The following is a 17,810-nucleotide window of genomic DNA, read 5'->3' as shown; positions in this document are numbered from 1 at the left end:
TATGTGGATTATCCTCTTAACAGTCAGTGAAATAGTGATCATAATTGTTCCACAGACTGTTTGTTAATGTCCTGCAAAACTTTGCGCATTATAGAATGAAATAACCTTGGTGAGGTTTTGACTATGTAAAACAGTTTAGTATAGCAATATGATCCATTGTACATATAGATTATTTTAACTGTCCTAATTCATTAGCAACTGCACCTAGGGTGCAACAAATTAAATTTACTGAAAACTTGGATCCTGACAACAGGTCTTGGGATGTGAAGGAAGGAACTGCGGATACTGGTTTACACCGTAGACAAATAATGCTGGAGTAACTCAGCGGGACAGGCAGCATCTCTGGAGAGAAGAAATGGGTCACGTTTTGGGTTAACACATCATCTTCAGACTCTTGAGATGTCACCAAGGTATATTAATTGTTATAGGTTTTATTTAGCATTTCATTGTTACACCTTCTTACTGTTTTATCTAATTTAGGTATAACTACAATTGGAGTTAACCAATTACCATGGGTTACTTTGGCCAGAACTCCGTTCTTTAAAACTTCTCATGCTCTTGAGAACTGCTCTTAATTTGTCCTGGACCAACTTGGCAACAGGTTACCCCAAGTTGAGGAATGCAGACCAGGACAAGGGGCAGGCAGTTTAGTAAAGAGATGAGGAAATAGTTCTTCTTAGAGGGTTGTGCGGACTATAGGGCAATGGAGCCAGACATTCACAGTTGTCAACGGGGATATCACATGGGAAAGCTGAGCACTCACTGAGAGAAGCGTAGGATTGCATAATCACTACCTGCTTTTGCCAACTGGTGGGATGGTGAGAAATGGCAAGCAATCCAATTTTTCCTTCATGATTCTTTGTTGCTGAAAGGGATTTAATAGGGCCCTGCTGAGACATCATGAGTATTGTGTACTCTTTTGGTCTTTTCTAAAATAGGATGTACCTACTAGTGAGGGAGTGAAACAAAGATTCACCAGTTCCTGCGATGGTAAATCTACTGTGAGATTGAGTTGGCTCAACCCATGCAAAAGAATGGGTGACCTCAGTAAAGTGTCCATTATTCTTAGATGGGATATGTACAGGAAGATCCGAAGAAGTCTGGATGGTCGGGTCATATGTTCAAAGTAATAGGTCGGCGTTTAGGATTGAAATAAGTAAAAATAAAATCTTCACAAGTAGTGAATCATTGGAATTCTCACCGCAGAACAACTCAGTAAGTGAATTCATTCAAATCAAAGAATAATACATTACTGGAAATTAAAAGGATCGGGAGTTGTGGAGGGGCAGCGTAGGGAGAAGATCTTCCATGATCTCCAATCGCCCAACAATCCTGTCCATGCTAACCTTGGTCCCGACGGTTCCCGTTTCCATATCGCAATATCATTCTTATTTCTAGCACCCTTCCTTCACCCGACCTGAACCAATGTTTTCGATTTAACACGGCACAGTAATGGGAAGCTACAACTGGTCATGCTCTAAATGTAAAGACAAACGCCACGCTAACGGCTGTGGTGTAACTCTCCAACATCACTGGTAACTAACTACATTGTCAATTGATGTGCTTCACACGCCGCGCAGTTCCAGCATTGAACTCAATGACAGGAATAAAGAAAGCGGCAGGACTCCAATCCATGCAAGAGATATTTGCTTTGTGAAAAGAAAACATCTGAACTTACGGCTCGCGGCCGTGCATGACCGAAAAAGTAATCTCAGCACATGCAGACGAAGCTGATGGTTGAAAGGACTGGGCTGTGCACCGGCTCTGCTTTGGCTGCAGGTGGCACCAAGCGCGGGGCCTCGGAACGTTGGACCAGCCTGCGCGCGGGATGTGTCCCCGAGCCGACGCTTGAAGTGTGAACCGTTGGAGCGCGAGCTCCGGATCAGACCGGCTGCAGCTGGCGCGCGGGGTTGAGAGGCGGCCGCTGGTGCTGGCGGGGAGGAGAAGATGGAGGAGGAGGAAGCGGGGTCGCGGACCGCTCGCCGAAAAACACATCGGTGCCTTCCACCCTCGGCCCTCACCGCGGGGCCGTCGGCGTGAGCCAGTGGCCTCCCGTTCGGCGCGGTGAGTGTGTGTGCTTGGCTTATTATTGCAGCCGTCTTCCGTTAATTCGGGCTCGGGCGTTTGCACACTGCAAATGAGAGGGGAAATAGAAAGCTCTCAGCACCTCTCTGGCACTTTCAAGCCAGGCCCTTCTGCAGAAAATGGCAGAGGAATTAAACAACTACTTTGCGCCTGTCTTCGCAGAGAGATAAAACATAAACACAAAGCCTGATTGAAATAACGGTGTATCAGCGGCCAGAATGAGGATCTAGTCCCAGAGAAGTTGACGAACTTGAAAGTCAATGAATAGCACTGAGCTGCTCAATTTGAAAATGTTCTCAGTTCTGATCAAGTGTCTTCGATCTGAAACATCAACACGTTATCCATCCACAATGCTGCCTGGTCTGATAAAGTTTTCCCAGTATTTAAAATTTTCACAGATTTTCAGCCTTCGCGGTTTTTTTTTTAATGTTCAGAGTCTTGACAGCGAAAACTACACGTATAGTGGATGCACAAGGGATGGCAGATACTGAAATCTTGAACAAAACACTGGAGGAACTCTGCGGCCCCGGTAGTTTCTGTGGGGGGAAATGTACAGAATTCATTTCGGATTGGGACCGGACTTCAGTCTGACTGCGTGGGAGAATAGGTTGTTGGGAGGGGGTGGGGGATCCAGGAAAGACAGGGGGATAGGACGAGCATTCCTTCAAATTGGAGAGCTGGGAAAGAGAGACGGGGCGGGACAGAGCCTGACAAGTAATGAATGCAGGTCGAGGGGTGGGGAGATCATTGAAAAATGGGTGGAGTAAGTTTCAAAGGCTAGAGATGAAAAGGAGACGGAGATTTAAAGCGGAGATTGACAGATTCTTGTCAGAGGTTATGAGAAGAAGGCAGGAGAATGGGGTTGAGAGGGAAAGATAGACGCCATGATTGAATGGCGCAGTAGAATTGATGGCCGAATGGCCTAATTCTGCTCCTGGAACTCATGAGACACAGGTGTGTAAGATAAGGAGAGGAGGGAAATATAAAGCAAGGGGGAAGGGTATAGATGGGGGAAGGAAAAGAGCGGGGATAAAAGGAAAATAAGGGGGAGATGAGTGTATGAAGGAAAGGAAAACAGCAAGGTGACTGGAGTAAGGTAGTGGGAGAAAAGGTTATATACTGGAGTGGGGGTGGATCACAGAAAAGAGAGGGTGCCTCCTCTACACCCTTCCAAAGCCTCCACAATCTTTCTGTAATGGGATGACCAGAACTGCAAGAAACGCTGCAAATGTGGCCTAACCAGTCCTATAAAGCATTACTTATTATTGGAGAGTTTAATGTTTATACCAATGGGTTGTAAGCTATGCAAATGGAATATGAGGTGTTGTTCCTCCTGTGTGCATGGCCTCACAATGGAAGAAGCTGTGGACTGAAAGGTGAGAATGGGAGTTAAAATGGTTAGTGACCAGCTGATCAGCACCCTTTGAGAATGCTCTGGTCATTACCTTCCAAAATGCTTTAGATTCTAGAGTTATTCCTTTGTATCTGATGGTAGTAAGCAGTTAAGAAAGGAAGAGTTTTCTTTCCTGCACTTAGTTCCCAGGTTAGTAATGTCAAATACTCCAGGGCAGTCGTTTAAGCTGAGAGGGAAGAAAAGTTTAAAGGAGATTTATGAGGCAAGTCTTTTTTCACACAGAGAGTGGCAGGTGTTTGGAACATGTTGCCAGAGAAGGTGGTAGAAGACCACATGAACAAGCAGGGAATGGAGGGATATAGATTTTGTCAGGCAGGTGGGGTTAGTTTAGTTTGGGATCATGAGCAGCATAGATGTTGTGCTCTAAAGGGCCTGTTCTTGTACTGTACTACAGAGAACATAGAACAGTACAGCACAAGAACAGGGCCTTCATCCCACAATGTTTGTGCCAAACATAATTCGAAGACCAACACTTATCTGCCTGCACATAATTCAGATCCCTCCATTCCCTGCATATCCATATGCCTATTCTCAAAAAATCTATTAAATTACACTATTGTATTTGCCTCAAACACCACCCTAGGCAGTATGTTCCAGGCACTTGCCCTGCACATTGCCTTTAAACTTTGTCCCTCCTGCCGTAAAACTATGCCCTCTCGTATGTAATCTTTCCATTCTGGGAAAAAGGTTGTAACCGTTTACCCTATATATGCCTCTCATAATTTTATATTATTCTATCAGGTCTCCCTCCAGAACTACCTCTGGCATTCCAGAGAAAATAATCCAAGTCTGTCCAACTTCTTCCTGTTGTTAATAACCCCTAATCCCATCATCATTCTGGTAAACCTCTTCTGCGTCCTTCCAAAGCCTACACAGCCTTTCTGTAATGGGATGACCAGAACTGCAAGAAACGCTCCAAATGTGGCCTAACCAAAGTCCTATAAAGCTGCATCATGACTTCCTGGCTCTTATACTCAATACCCTGACGTATGTAAGCAAGCATATCATGTGTCTTCTTTGCCACTATGCCTTATTTACCACTGTATTCTATGTAAGTATCTGGATGCATTGCAAGTCATCAAGACATTGAAGATTATGGACCAGATATGTAGATCTTGTGAGGCAGATATAAAATGCTGGAGTAACTCAGCAGGACAGGCAGCATCTCTGGAGAGAAGGTATAGGTGATGTTTCGGGTCGAGACCCTTCTTGTAGATCTTGTGACTTTGTATTTAGGACTCACTTTTCTCTTCACGAACAAAGTTTTGAGCAAATTGTCCAGAAACTTGTTATCACCTTATTTTTGCTATCAGAGTATCTCCAACCAGCTCAATGGTTCTGCGCCACAGAGAAGGAAGATGGAGACAGTACAGGCATACTTGTTTAAGATACTATCACTGTTTACTAAAATATTACATTAATCACACAATTACGATGGCACATAAGGAGGCTTCTTATCCAAAGAGCCTGTGCCAGCATGCCATGGAACCCATTCTCTGCCATTCCTCTGTTCTTTCCCCATAGTCTTGTAAATTATTGCCCCTCATTTTCCTATGCAGTTCTCTTGAAATCCCATATTGATTCTACTTCTACCACCCTTTCAAGTGGTGAATTCCAGATTTCCAGATCATCATGCTCTCTTTGTATAAAACTTTTCATCACTTCTTCCATGTATTTTTTTGCTTTAGTTCTAAATCTGAGCTCCCTAAACTTCAAACCAATTGTTAATGAAAGCAACTTATTTTTATATGAAGGCATCATCATTTATACACTTCTGTTGAACCTCTTCTCAGCTTCACTTACTTCAAGGAGAACCACTAAAGCTTCTTCAATGTATTCATGAAGCTCAAGTCCTTAATCACTGAAGCCATTCTACTAAATATTTTCTATGGTCTCTCTTGGACCTTCATATCCTTCCTGAAGATGTTAGTCAAATTTAATGTAGTACTTGAGTTACGGACTAACCAGTGTTTTGGACATTTAAAAAATCAATCATGAAACATGGAATATTCTCTATTCTTTTGTACGCACTGCTGACCTATATTTATGAAGCTCCAAATCACATATGCTGTACTAACCATGCCCTCAAAATGTCCAGCAAATTTTCAAGTTTGTCACATTTGTCATTTTATAATCCTCTGGCAAGGCCCTGTATCTGGGCAGGATTGGATGGGGAAATTCTGCAGTCCTGACACATAGCCTGCTCTCTCATTAATAACCCATATTATTTAGATTTTGTCTATTACAAGTTTTTCTAATTAGACACAACTTTGCACTGAAACTGTAGGCTAAATTTTTAATTCTAAAGCTTACATGTATCACTACAGGCACTGGAGGTTAGATGGCAGTACCTCCTTACCCCAAAGTACAGAATTTCCTTCTGACCACAATTTCAGCTTTATTCTCAAACATCAACCACCCATTTACACTAATCCTACATTAATCCCACTTTTTAATGTCATCAACACCCAAACCCCAATTCTACCTTTCATCTACACATTGGAGGGAATTTACAGTAACAAATTAGCATATCAGCCTGCATATCTTTGGGATGTGGGAGGAAACATGTGGGGGAACAAGTAAACACCACACAGATGGCATTGGAGGTGAGCATCAAGTTCGGACTGCTGGAGTTGTGAAGCAGGAACTCTACCAGCAGCGTTACTATGCTGCCCTGTGGTTGCATGGGAAAGCACCATGAAAAGAGGAGTTGCTGTTGGTGTAAATATAAACCAAGGAGTTATAGAGTGCATAGTTGCTGTGGTATGCTTAAAAAGAGGGGAAGATGAGCCAGGTGGTGACATAGTGAAAATGTGCTGGTTGGGCCAGGATATGAGGCATAATCTGACCTGAATTGAAGAACATTGGCTTGGAATTTAAGCAAATGCTGTTTTCTTCAACATTTCACAATATGTTTTTGTTCATATAGTTCCTTCCCCTCACACCTGACCTCCAAATCTTGCATGGGTTATAGGTTTAAATAATCTAGAAAATATTGCGCAAGAATCACCGAGATAAATGTATTTCTCAAGATCACCTGTGACCTACAAACTATGAGGTATGGCTTATATTTCCAGTAGTAGCCTGATAAGAACCACAACATAAAAAATAACAGCAATATTCACAGCTACTGGTACGTTGTTATCTTTTGGGTTGCAATTGTGTTGTCATACTTGATACTGTTTTCAGCCACTTTTGTCAACCATAGACATTTTGTTTATTGTCACCACTGAAGCTGAAGCAAGATAGTTGTACTAAATGACTAAAATAACTTAAAAAAATAACTCGAGGCTGGAAACATTCAGTACATTAGGGAACATCTTTGGAAAGAGAAGCAGAGTTACAATTTTGGTTGGAGATACACTATAAAGAGAGAAAACAAGTTTTAAGTTGCAGAGAATGTGGGTGAGAGCTAGTTGGGCCCAAAACACAAGAAAATAGGAGCAGCAGTCAACCACTTGCCCCCACCATTCAATATGACTATGGCAGACCTTGCTGGTCTCATCTATTCTTCTGTGCTACTTCCGCATAACCCTCGATTTCTCAATTTTTTGCAAGTACTTATCTATTTTCGCTGTATTAAAACTATATGACAAATATAATTAATGATCTCCCACATGGTGAGGCCAGGTTGCCATGGGGATAGATTGTTGAGTTCATCTATTAATAGCAATAGTTAAAACGATGGAAAAAAACCAAAAGTTATGAAGTAGTGGCAGTAAGAGAGTGAAAATGAAAACAAGAAAGTCACAAGTTGCAAATTGTAGAGCAATATGATACCCCCGGCAGATCAGGCATTCAGAAAGGAATGCCTTGAGCCAATATCACAGATGGATGACTTACAGCAGTATTGGCAATTTGTGATTCGGACATAAAATTTGATTATGAATCTGGAAGACTGCACCTTGCCCAAATGGCAAAGTCGACTAAGACGCAAAATTCTGGAGTAACTCAGCATCTCTGGATAGAAGGAATGGGTGCCGTTTCAGGTCGTGACCCTTCTTCGTCTTGTTGAGTCTCATTGTCTGTACTCATTCTCACCTAGCACACAGCTAACAATGGCCTGTTTCCTTTATCATCACTACTTGTTTGCATATCTTTCATTCATTTGTTCTATATATATCCACATCACCGTCTATATATCTCATTTCCCTTTCCCTTGACTCTCAGTCTGAAGAAGGGTCACGACCCGAAAAGTCACCTATTCCTTTTCTCCAGAGATGCTGCCTACCTGACCCGCTGAGTTACTCCAGCTTTTTGTATCTATCTTCGGTTTAAACCAGCATCCTACACATGACCTAATAGGACTTTAGGATCTAGATGGGGAAGATGAGGTGTTGTTCCTCAAGCTTTTATTAAGCTTTATGCTTTAAGTGCCTTTTGTGGATATAGCCTCCTGTCCTGCAGTAAGTCACCACTCTCTCTCTCTCCCAGTCACATTCAACCTAGATCCTAAAGTTCTATTAGGTCATGTGTAGGATAGACGGTGATGTGGATATATGTAGAACAAATGAATGAAAGATATGCAAACAAGTAGTGATGATAAAGGAAACAGGCCATTGTTAGCTGTGTGCTAGGTGAGAACGAGTACAGACAATGAGACTCAACAAGACGAAGAAGGGTCACGACCTGAAACGACACCCATTCCTTCTATCCAGAGATGCTGTTACTCCAGAAATTTGTGTTTAAGACGACTTTGAAGTTTGTACAACTTGGTTGGGGGAGGGATGGAGAGAGAGGGGCTGTAAGGGTTACTTGAAGTTAGAGAAATCAATACTCGTATCACTGGGTTGTAAGCTACCCAAGCAAAATATCAAATGCTGTTCCTCCAATTTGCATTTGGCCTCATTCTGACAAAGACCAAAATAAATCCTGCAGCAAATCTCAAAATAATTTTTTATTTTTGTACTTTAAATATGAAAAATGCTAGTCTTAGTATTAACCTGGGAATTATTCATTTGTTCTTCAAATTAGTCCCATTAGATCTTTTTCCTTCATCGGAGAGTTTATGAAATGTCTGTTTAATATCTAATTGAAAGGCAGCATCTCTGTCAAAGTAGCATTCTTTCTACTGCACAGAAGTGTCATTCTGGACACTTTTGTTCAAATCTATTAAATCCATGACATTTTAACAGAGTTAAGAGTGCTCCAAGTTAAGCCACAGATGATGCACCGCAAGGTGCTGAGTGTAATTTAAACAAAAACTTTTGTTAAGTACAGAGTTGCATTGTTAATTGAGCACTCTTCAAAATGATATACTAAATTAAGGTCTGCTTAATGAGGTAGAAATGAACAATCCTTTGACAATATTTGAAGAATGGAAGAGAAATCTTTTAGGATCCTGGTCAACATTAGAACCCACTAATAAATCTATTTAATTGCTCATTAACAGCTTTGTTAAGTGTAGGATCTTACGATGCGTGAATTGCTTGATTTGTTTTCTTACATGGGAACAGCAATAACATATCAAAATTAATGTACACTTTTGGTTAACCTGAGGATGTGAAAGCTATTGAGTAGATATAAAAACCTTGAATTTCCTCCATGCTTGTAGAAAAAAAAAGTTCACTTTCTGGCCCATTAACAGTTTTGTTCAAGCCCTTGCCACTTGGAAGTTCAATTCCACATAAGTTCAGAGCTGTTAAATTGGTTCTCCACTTTCATTTAAAGTGCTCTAGATGTGATGGGGTTATCCTGCTATCAATGAGAGAGTCTTACAGCACTGAAAGAAAACATTTAGCTCATCCATCCCATGCCAACCAAGATGCCTCAACTACATTAGTCCCACCTGCCCATGTTTGGGCCATATCCTTCTAAACTTTTCTTACCCATGTATTTGTTCAAATGTCTTTTAAATGTTGTTATAATATCTGCCTCAACAACTTCCCCTGGCAGTTCATGCCTTTACCTACCACCCTCTCGGGTTCCTATTAAATGTTTCTTCTTTCACCTGAAACCTATTTCCTCCGGTTCTTGATTCTTCTGGTTGACCACTGGTGGGATTGTGTTGAAGCTGTTGGAAATATCAGAGAATGATGTGTTGAATGTGGAGGTGATGGGATGAAAGAGAAGGACATGGGGAACTCTATCCCTACTCTGTCTGGAGGAAGGAGGGGTGAGAATATTGTGGGAAATGGAGGAAACATGGGTGAGGGCATCCATACAGCATGTTTGCTGAAGAAAGAGGACATCCAGATGTCCTAGAATGGAAAGCTTCATCTTGAAAGCAGATGTAGTGAAGACAGAAAAACTGTGAGAAAGGTATTGCATCTTTGCAAAAGACAGGTGCTGATGTAGGCCATGACCAGTTTTTCAATGCACTTCATTATGATCGATATTGGAGCTACTGGCTGAGACAGGTCACTTTACTTTTCTTGGAATTATGGAGTTTTCCTTGAAGCAAATGAGGATAATAAACTATTGAAGTGCATGGTTAAAGATGTCGGCCAGTTAATTGGTGCACAGTTACATACAGGCCTTGAAATTGTACTGTTCGAATTTTGTTAAGTTCAATAAAAATAATTAGTATCGTTTCCACCATTCTAGTACAATAAATTAGTTCATTTTATTTAGGTGCTAACAATGTACAGATACTGACATATATAATCATGCCTCAATCTTTTTGATGCAAAGTTTTATCCTTTTGATCTAGTTGGAAAAGGTAGTTCTTAATGCTATTTCCAACCATTAAAAATCCAATATTTTAAAACTGCAGATCCCACTAAAGTGAATGAAGAAATCAGGACAAAGGAGCAGACTTGATGAGAGACTTTAAAATAGAAGGGAAAAAAAACAAATAAAGCTCAATTTATTTTAAATGTACACAAAGAATCCAACAAAGGAAGCAATATGGTACTCATGAAATTTTAAGCTTTTCATTTGAAATTTCTATTTTAAGGCTAATAACAATTGATTTGGAGTCGCTGAAAACATACAAGCTTCTTGCTAGGGAAATTTTATGAGGTATTGTGACATTTTAAGGATTTATTTTGCAGATTGGGTGAAATCTAGCAAGCAATATTAGAGTAATAACAGACATGAATTTTGAAAAAAAATTAAGCAAGACACTCATTTTCACATTTCGTATCAGGGAACGAGGGAATCCTTTGAGCTTGTTTTTCTCGAATTTAATTAAATTGATGAAGCTTTCTCTAAATTTCAAACTTTTGTTCACCAAGTGTGGATGCTAGCAATAATTTAACTTAATTTAAATAGTATTTGCTGGATTTCCTTTGTTACAAAATTCTTGTTGCACTGGAATCCTATAGATAATGAGTGCTTGAAATGGTGAAATAATTTTTTTCTCAGTATAAGCATCTGCTACCCTTTCATTGACAATGACTGAATGTAATGTATTTTTTTTCACTAAATATGATGTTGCTTTAAAAGAGTCTCCAACCCAAAATTCATGTCAGATATGGAAAGCATTTAGTTTTAATATGTCTTAATATGCTGATGTTTTAACACTGCAGCTGTTTGTGGAAATTGTGGAACTGTAACAGTAAGATAAAATCTTAACGTTTAAATTTAAACTTTCAACATGCTTATCTGATTATAACAGTAGCAGGGATTCAGTGAGGTCCATGGCTAGCCAGGTGTTTTGCTGACAGCCTGCTGCCTAATGACTCATGCCCTCATTCAGCAGCTGCCTGCTAGTTCTCTTTGTTGTGGGCATTGTTGCTGCACACCCCTTGTTAATACACATGATGCCCAGGGCAGACCTTGGTTGACATCAGTGTACTTGTCTTAAGAGGCCCCAAGACCTGACGTGGAATAGAAGTTGGTTTGCATCTGCCTCGGAAACTAATTGTTAGCTGGGTGAGCTCTTATTGGTTAGAAATGTGGTTTGGTAATGGGGGAAAGCATGGACATTGTTGGTCCATCTGTTCAGCTGTTCATTGTTCTCTCTGACTGCCTGGACGTCTGCAGCTCAAAGTGTATGAGGATTTTTTTTGTTAACTGCAATACAGAATCAAATGTCTGCCTGCTTTTCAACTAACGTAAGTGTTGGAAAAAGTAACATTATTTAAAATCATGATGTTATGCTTTATTTACAAGTTCATGCAAGTAAATATTGGAAGGTAAGGTCTACAGTTGAATCAGTCTTAAATCTAGGAAAATTGTGACTAATGTACATCACTTCCTCTTACAATTAGAATTGCAATTGTGCTTGTATCTTGTCAATTTAATACCAAATATAGTTTAAGATTGGAGAATTAGAGCTTTAAAGAATATACTTTGAAAGAGGAAAAAAGGGAGAAAAATGATTAAACAAATTTCCATTGTTGTGTCTTTGTCTATATCAATATAACTAATACATAACATAGGCAAACCAACTATACAAAATCTCGGTCACAAATCCTGTTTAAAGATCCAACCAAAAATATTTGGTGTCTTAACATTTTTGTGTTTGGAAGTTGATGTGAGTAATGTTGTTTCAAAAATGAAAATAGGAAGGGCAAGTCAGTCATCACCTGAAAAGAGAGAGTAAAGGTTTTAATTTTGAAGGATACCTTTCAAAATGTGTTTTTACAGATACTAACTGATATGGCGAATAAATCCAGTTTTTATTCCCAATTTGGAATGCTTTGTTTTATTTCCACAAAACAAAAGAGTGACAAGTTCGCTTTCATTTTATTAAATTTCTTGCATCAAGAAATGATATTCAATTTTGCTTGTGCATTTTGGGTTGAGAATTTAATTTCAGACTATAATATATTCTTTGTAAATTTAATGTAGTTTGCTTGAAGTAGTTAAAACTGCTATTGTATCTGCACGTTCAGCAATTAATGCAAAGTCTTCATTGAGCAGACCACCAGTTGCTTGCCTGAGTGACATCTGGTAGTCCTTTTGCATTAACCAGTTTAGTTTAAACGTCTTTTTTCTGGTGCAAACCTATCAGATCTTAGTTTTAAGTAACTAGTAATAGAGTCAAAGCTAAATTTAATAATATGGCTGTGGTTATGAATTGTGTTTGGTGTGCAACACTATGCAAATAATGGTATTGATTTTCAAAAAGAATATAAAACAAAATGTATTTAACTAAGGTTGAATTGAACAGCTTTCTTTATTGATTCGTATAAAGTATATATTTTTATTTTTTATAATATCTGCATTGTCTCTTGTGTTTGATTAACAGGTTTGGTTAATTTGATATATTGTAAAATTAAACTTAGTTCTATGTAAAAAAAACGTGAGTTACAATTTCAACTTCCAATTTCATGACATCACAACTGTGGTACCATAAATGATCTGACCAAAGAGCAAAACTCTGTGGGCAAAGGTATATAATTTAGTTTTTGCATTCCAAAACCGTAAGTTCAAAATTTTAACTTCATTAATTCTAAACAACTTGGGAAAACATCAGTCAAAGGCACCCACAGGAAGGTATTGAAAAGCATTGATTTTGAATATTACTCTTAAAATGTGGCACGTGCATGAGTGCACCGTAAATAGATTATTGGAAAATATTTCATGCACAGTTAGCATCTAATAACATTCAAGGTATCCAATGATTAATTATTTTTATGTTGCATTAATCACTAATAATAATCACTAATAATAATCACTAATAATAATCACTAAGTAAAATGAATGAATTTAAATTGGGATCAGTAAATCCCTATTTCCCCATGTGCGTGTGTGATGCAAATTGAATCAATGTTGCAGCATTACACCATTTATTGTCTAACAAGAAAAATTTGCCCGCGAATTTGGATCTTTTATCTTTTTAAGGCATCTGTAGTAACATTTTTCACACAGCGGTGGTTCATATGATTTGCACAAGATGGACACAATTTGCACTAAGCCCAAGACTTATGACTGGAGTTTAAACTATTTGTGTGTGTATATCTGAATTGATTACCAAGAGGAGTGTTTTACCTTCGATGCAATGGAGGTAAAGGGACAATTTCATAAACTGCTGATGCATTACATCTCTAGAATTGTCATCCGCTCTACAAGTTTGAATTGGTCATAATCCTGGGAAATGTTCTATATTAGTAGTGCATACTAATGTAATGTCTAAAATGTAGTGGTAATTTAAATGTGGTAATTGTACTCATTTTTGGGGGGTAGGATACAAAATTCTTCTTTTCTCTCCTCATGCCTCTAATCCTGTTTTGATATGTGATGTACCTTGGTAGGTACAGGATTTTTTTAAAAGTGTTTATTAAATGACTTTCCAGTCTTGAGTTGCTACATTGTATATAACATTACCATTAAGGCAATGAATATTGCTCATTAAATAAGTTCCCCGTTTGTGGTAGAACACAGTCTATAAGACAATGACGTCGGTGTTCCATGATTTGTTTGGCAGTTTTATTGTTCTAAGAGGGCAAGCCAGACATACTTGAGTCCCTGCACTTTTTGGCCTTTGTTCATTCAAAATTGTTCATTCAGTATTGGTGCATTTGTGATGGTATGTTGAAGGATTGCATCCTAGCAACATGGAGCAGTTGCTTAGCATCACATTTTTGCAATAGATTCATCCTTTAACAACAATTCTCTAGTGTACATAGAGAATATGATTTTTTTTCAGTTAAATGATTTATTTCGGTTAAATATGCCTGATTTTATGGAAACATTCTCCAATAAATCAGAGAACCTAGTGCACTCATTTTAAGTGCCCTCTGCATTGTTATGGTGTATAAAACCTGTTCTCATTCATTAATTCTCCACATTTAATTTTGGTTGGCCTTAAGTTATAGGAAACAAAATCCTATCTTGTGCTGTGAGTTGATGATGGTCAGTGTGTTTTTATTCACATCTTTGAGAAAGCTGTGTGACAATTGAGTTTTTCCAAAGTCCTTCACACTTCGTTCTGATGAAATGCCATTGACCTAAAACAGTAACTCTTTCTCTTGTCTTCAGAAATGTTGCCTGATTTGCTGAGTTTTTCCAGCATGCTCTGCTTTATTTCATTAATATTTGGAAAGGTTTTTGTTAGCTCATTGGACCTGACTGATTCATTCTGAGTATTAGCTTATAAGTGCATTGTGAGGTCTGGTTTCGGTCTTTTGCCTTATTGTTCAATTTGGGTTTAACATTTTTGACAATAATACATATAATTTCTGCAAGAATGCCTCTAGAACCATAATTTCTGCTCTTGACCATTTAAATTACTTAAATAACTGCATTATTTAATATCGAACTAGTTGCTTTACATAGAAGTTAAAACACATGTCTTAGGAGAAAAGACATAAAGTCTGGAGTAATTCAGGCAGCATCTCTGCAGAACATGGATAGATGACTTTTCAGGTCGGGATCCTTCTTCCTTGTGTCTTTGGTCCTAAGAAGGCTGCGTCAAAGGTCATTCGGGAAATAATTTTTAGTAATTTGCCTTAAATAGTATCCTCTTTCAGTGCCTACATTCTGGGGACACATTTGCTTTTTTAAGTGTGCAGTTAGCCACAAACTTGACTTAATTAGAAACATAGAAATAAAAATAGGAGCAAAACTGCCCCATCAAACCCTTCCCGGCTGCTCTACCATCCAATATGATTATAGCCTATTCCCACCTGTCCATAACGTATTTCTGTTCTTTCCCCATACCGCTTGATCCCTTTCCATTTATAAATCAGTCTATCCCCTTGCTAAATGTGTTCAGCAAATTGACCTCCAGCCTCTTTTGGTCATTCCATTTCTGAGACCTCCATGTACTTCAAAAAATGAGCAGTTTCTGTCAGTAAACTGAGTAGACCCAACTGCCAAGGCAATGATCCTGTTTCTATTTTTGATTCTTGTGAAGCAAGGTGGAGGTTTACTTTCCAGGTCAGTTCTAGACCATTGCTTTGTTCTGCGCTATTTGTTTCCCTGACCACAAATTGTAGCATATCAAAATTATAGATGGGTAAATAATACAATCTGTTAAGTAACTTAAATCCTTTTTATGTGGTACTAATGTAATAGTTATCCGAATCGTTACTGTGACATCAGAGACAAAAAAAGTCAGACCAGATGACGATATTTCAAATACGTAGTACAATGCACCTTTAGAATTCTGGATATTTTGTAAAGGAGCTTATTTAATTTTTGAACTCTTGTAAAAGATATTCTCCATTGAATGTGCAGTGTTCCGTTGCATTTGATATAACTGAACAATTTATTGTTAAAAGCGTGAACCATAGTGAAAGTTTGTCGGACAGTAAGCAGGAAAAGCACAACTCCTTTGTGGTTTGTTAGAGTTGCTGTAAGTGGGTTAGTGAATTTAAGATTTTATACAAAATTTTAGAAACTGACTTCCATATTTTCAACAGTATTATATAGCAGAGGTTAGAAACAACGAACTACGCACCCAAAGTGCTGGAGTAACTCAAGAGGGTCAGGCAGTATCCCTGAAGAACATGGATAGGTGATGTTTCAGGTCAGGGGAGGCTCCGATGCTACGTTCACAGCCCTGCGGTTGGGCTCAAAGTCAGTCTCGAGCAAGGCGTCCAGCTCCAGCTACATGATGTTAGGCTGCAGAGCAACCAGAGATACGATTCGGAAAACAATCGCATCTCTGGCAAGGTAAGAGATCGAGAAAAAAGTTTCCCCTAACCCCCCCCCCCCCTACATAAAACAAACCAGAGAACATTAACACATACTTTTTAAAACACACTAAAAATAACAAAAAAGACAAAAAGACCGACGAGGCTGTTGGCGAAGTTGTCATCGCTGACGGCACCACCCGGTGGATTAGCTTTTACACACATTATGTTCTTAACATCATTTGGATACGTTCCCAGGGGCCATTGGGACCTATCCCAGGTTATTGAGAGAGGCAAGAGAGATTGCTGGGAACTTGAGGAAGATGTTTGCATCCTCTCTAGTCCTCTCATGACAGGTGAGGTCATGGAAGAGTGGAGAGTAGCCAATGTGGTTCCTTTGTTAGGGAAGCTACTGGAGAGGATTCTTCAGGATGGGATTTACTTGCATTTGGAAGAGAATGGGCTAATTAATGGCAGCATGACTTTTGTCCATAACAGATCATATCTTACAATCTGGATTGAATTTAATGGGATGACAAAGGTGATTGATGATAATAGGGGATACTAGAGTAGCCTTTGTGGATTTAAGTAAAACCCCTGTCCCACAGGCATTTTTTAGGCGACTACAGGTGACTAGGCTGTCTCCACATGGTCGCCGGGGTGTCGCCTGTATGGTCATGAGTAGTCTCCAAAGAGTCGTAGCGTCTTTCTGGCCGCCACTGGATTTTCAGAATGTTGACATTTTTTTGGCAACAGTGGGTTTGACGCCAATGAGCGTAGCTTGTCATCTCCTGACATAGGTGCTGTCGTAGTTTGTCGCCAGGTGACGTAGGTTGTCCATTGGCGACTACCTTCGTCAACCGGTGACAGTTACCGGCCTCAAAACCGGAGGCCGAAATGACGTGAATTGTCTTCAGTTATCGCCGACAGGGTCGTAGCTTGTCGTGGGTGAACGTAGGTTGACTTTGGTTGTTGTAGGTTGTCGCCTGTGTGATCGTAGGTTGTCGTAGGTGGACGTCCTACTCGCGACGATTGGGTTGTCGGTAGTTTGCCGTAGCTTGACGTCGACTATTTGTTAGGTTGTTGTAGCTTGTCGTAGACATTGTTGTAGGGGGGTCCAGTTGCCTGTTTTTCGGCGACCTGCTTAGACTATGACAGTCGCCGGCAGTCGCCTAAAAAAATCGTCTAAGTGGGACAGGCCCTTGAGGCATTTGACAAGGTCCCACATGGTAGGCTGATCCAGAGATTAAGATGCATGGGATCCATGGTAACTTGGTAGTTTGGGTTCAGAATTGGCTTACCATAGAAAATAGAGTGGTGGATATTCTGTTCTGCATGGATCGGTGCTGGAACCCCTGTTGCTTGTGTTATGTATAAATGACTTGGAAGAAAATGTAGAAGGGTTGGTTAGTAAGTTTGCCGACAGCACAAAAATTGGTGCAGTTGGGAACAGTTAAGATGACTGAAAAAGAGTACAGCAGGATATTGATAAGTTACAGATGGGTAGAGAAATGGCAGATGGAGTTTTATCAGGGCAAATGTAAGATATTGCCCTCTGGGACGTTCAATGTAAGGGGAAATTAATGACAGGATCCTTAGCAGCGTTGATTTACAGAGGGATCGTGGGGTCCATGTTTCAGTTTTATAAAAGTTTGGTTAGGAATATTGTGTGCAGTTCTGGTTACCTCTTTACAGCAGGGATGTGGAGTCTTTGGAGAGGGTGTAGAAGAGTTTTGCCAGGATGCAGCCTGGATTAGAGGGTAAAGCTAAAGGAGAGGTTGAAAAAACTTGGATTTTTTCTCTGGTATGCCAGAGATTGAAGCATATAAAATTATGAAAGG

General features: G+C 39.6%; 1 protein-coding gene across 2 annotated transcripts in view; it reads left to right on the top strand.

Moving 5' to 3' along the window:
• The first annotated feature begins 1,704 nt into the window (after window positions 1–1,704).
• The window catches only part of LOC144595232 (putative ribonuclease ZC3H12C), a 40,869-nt gene continuing 24,763 nt past the window's right edge, over window positions 1,705–17,810 (top strand). Inside the window, exon 1 of one of the 2 annotated variants that reach the window (XM_078402464.1) lies at window positions 1,705–2,064. The gene's annotated coding sequence lies outside the window, so the exon portion shown is untranslated. Of the gene's footprint in view, window positions 2,065–6,480; window positions 6,558–17,810 lie in introns of those variants that run through there. The other variant, XM_078402465.1, reaches the window with a different exon arrangement.

The sequence above is a fragment of the Rhinoraja longicauda genome, chromosome 7 (assembly GCF_053455715.1).
Source record: "Rhinoraja longicauda isolate Sanriku21f chromosome 7, sRhiLon1.1, whole genome shotgun sequence".
NCBI lineage: Eukaryota > Metazoa > Chordata > Chondrichthyes > Rajiformes > Arhynchobatidae > Rhinoraja > Rhinoraja longicauda.
Note: the sequence above shows the minus strand (reverse complement) of the source record. Positions and strands in the feature narration are given on the sequence as shown.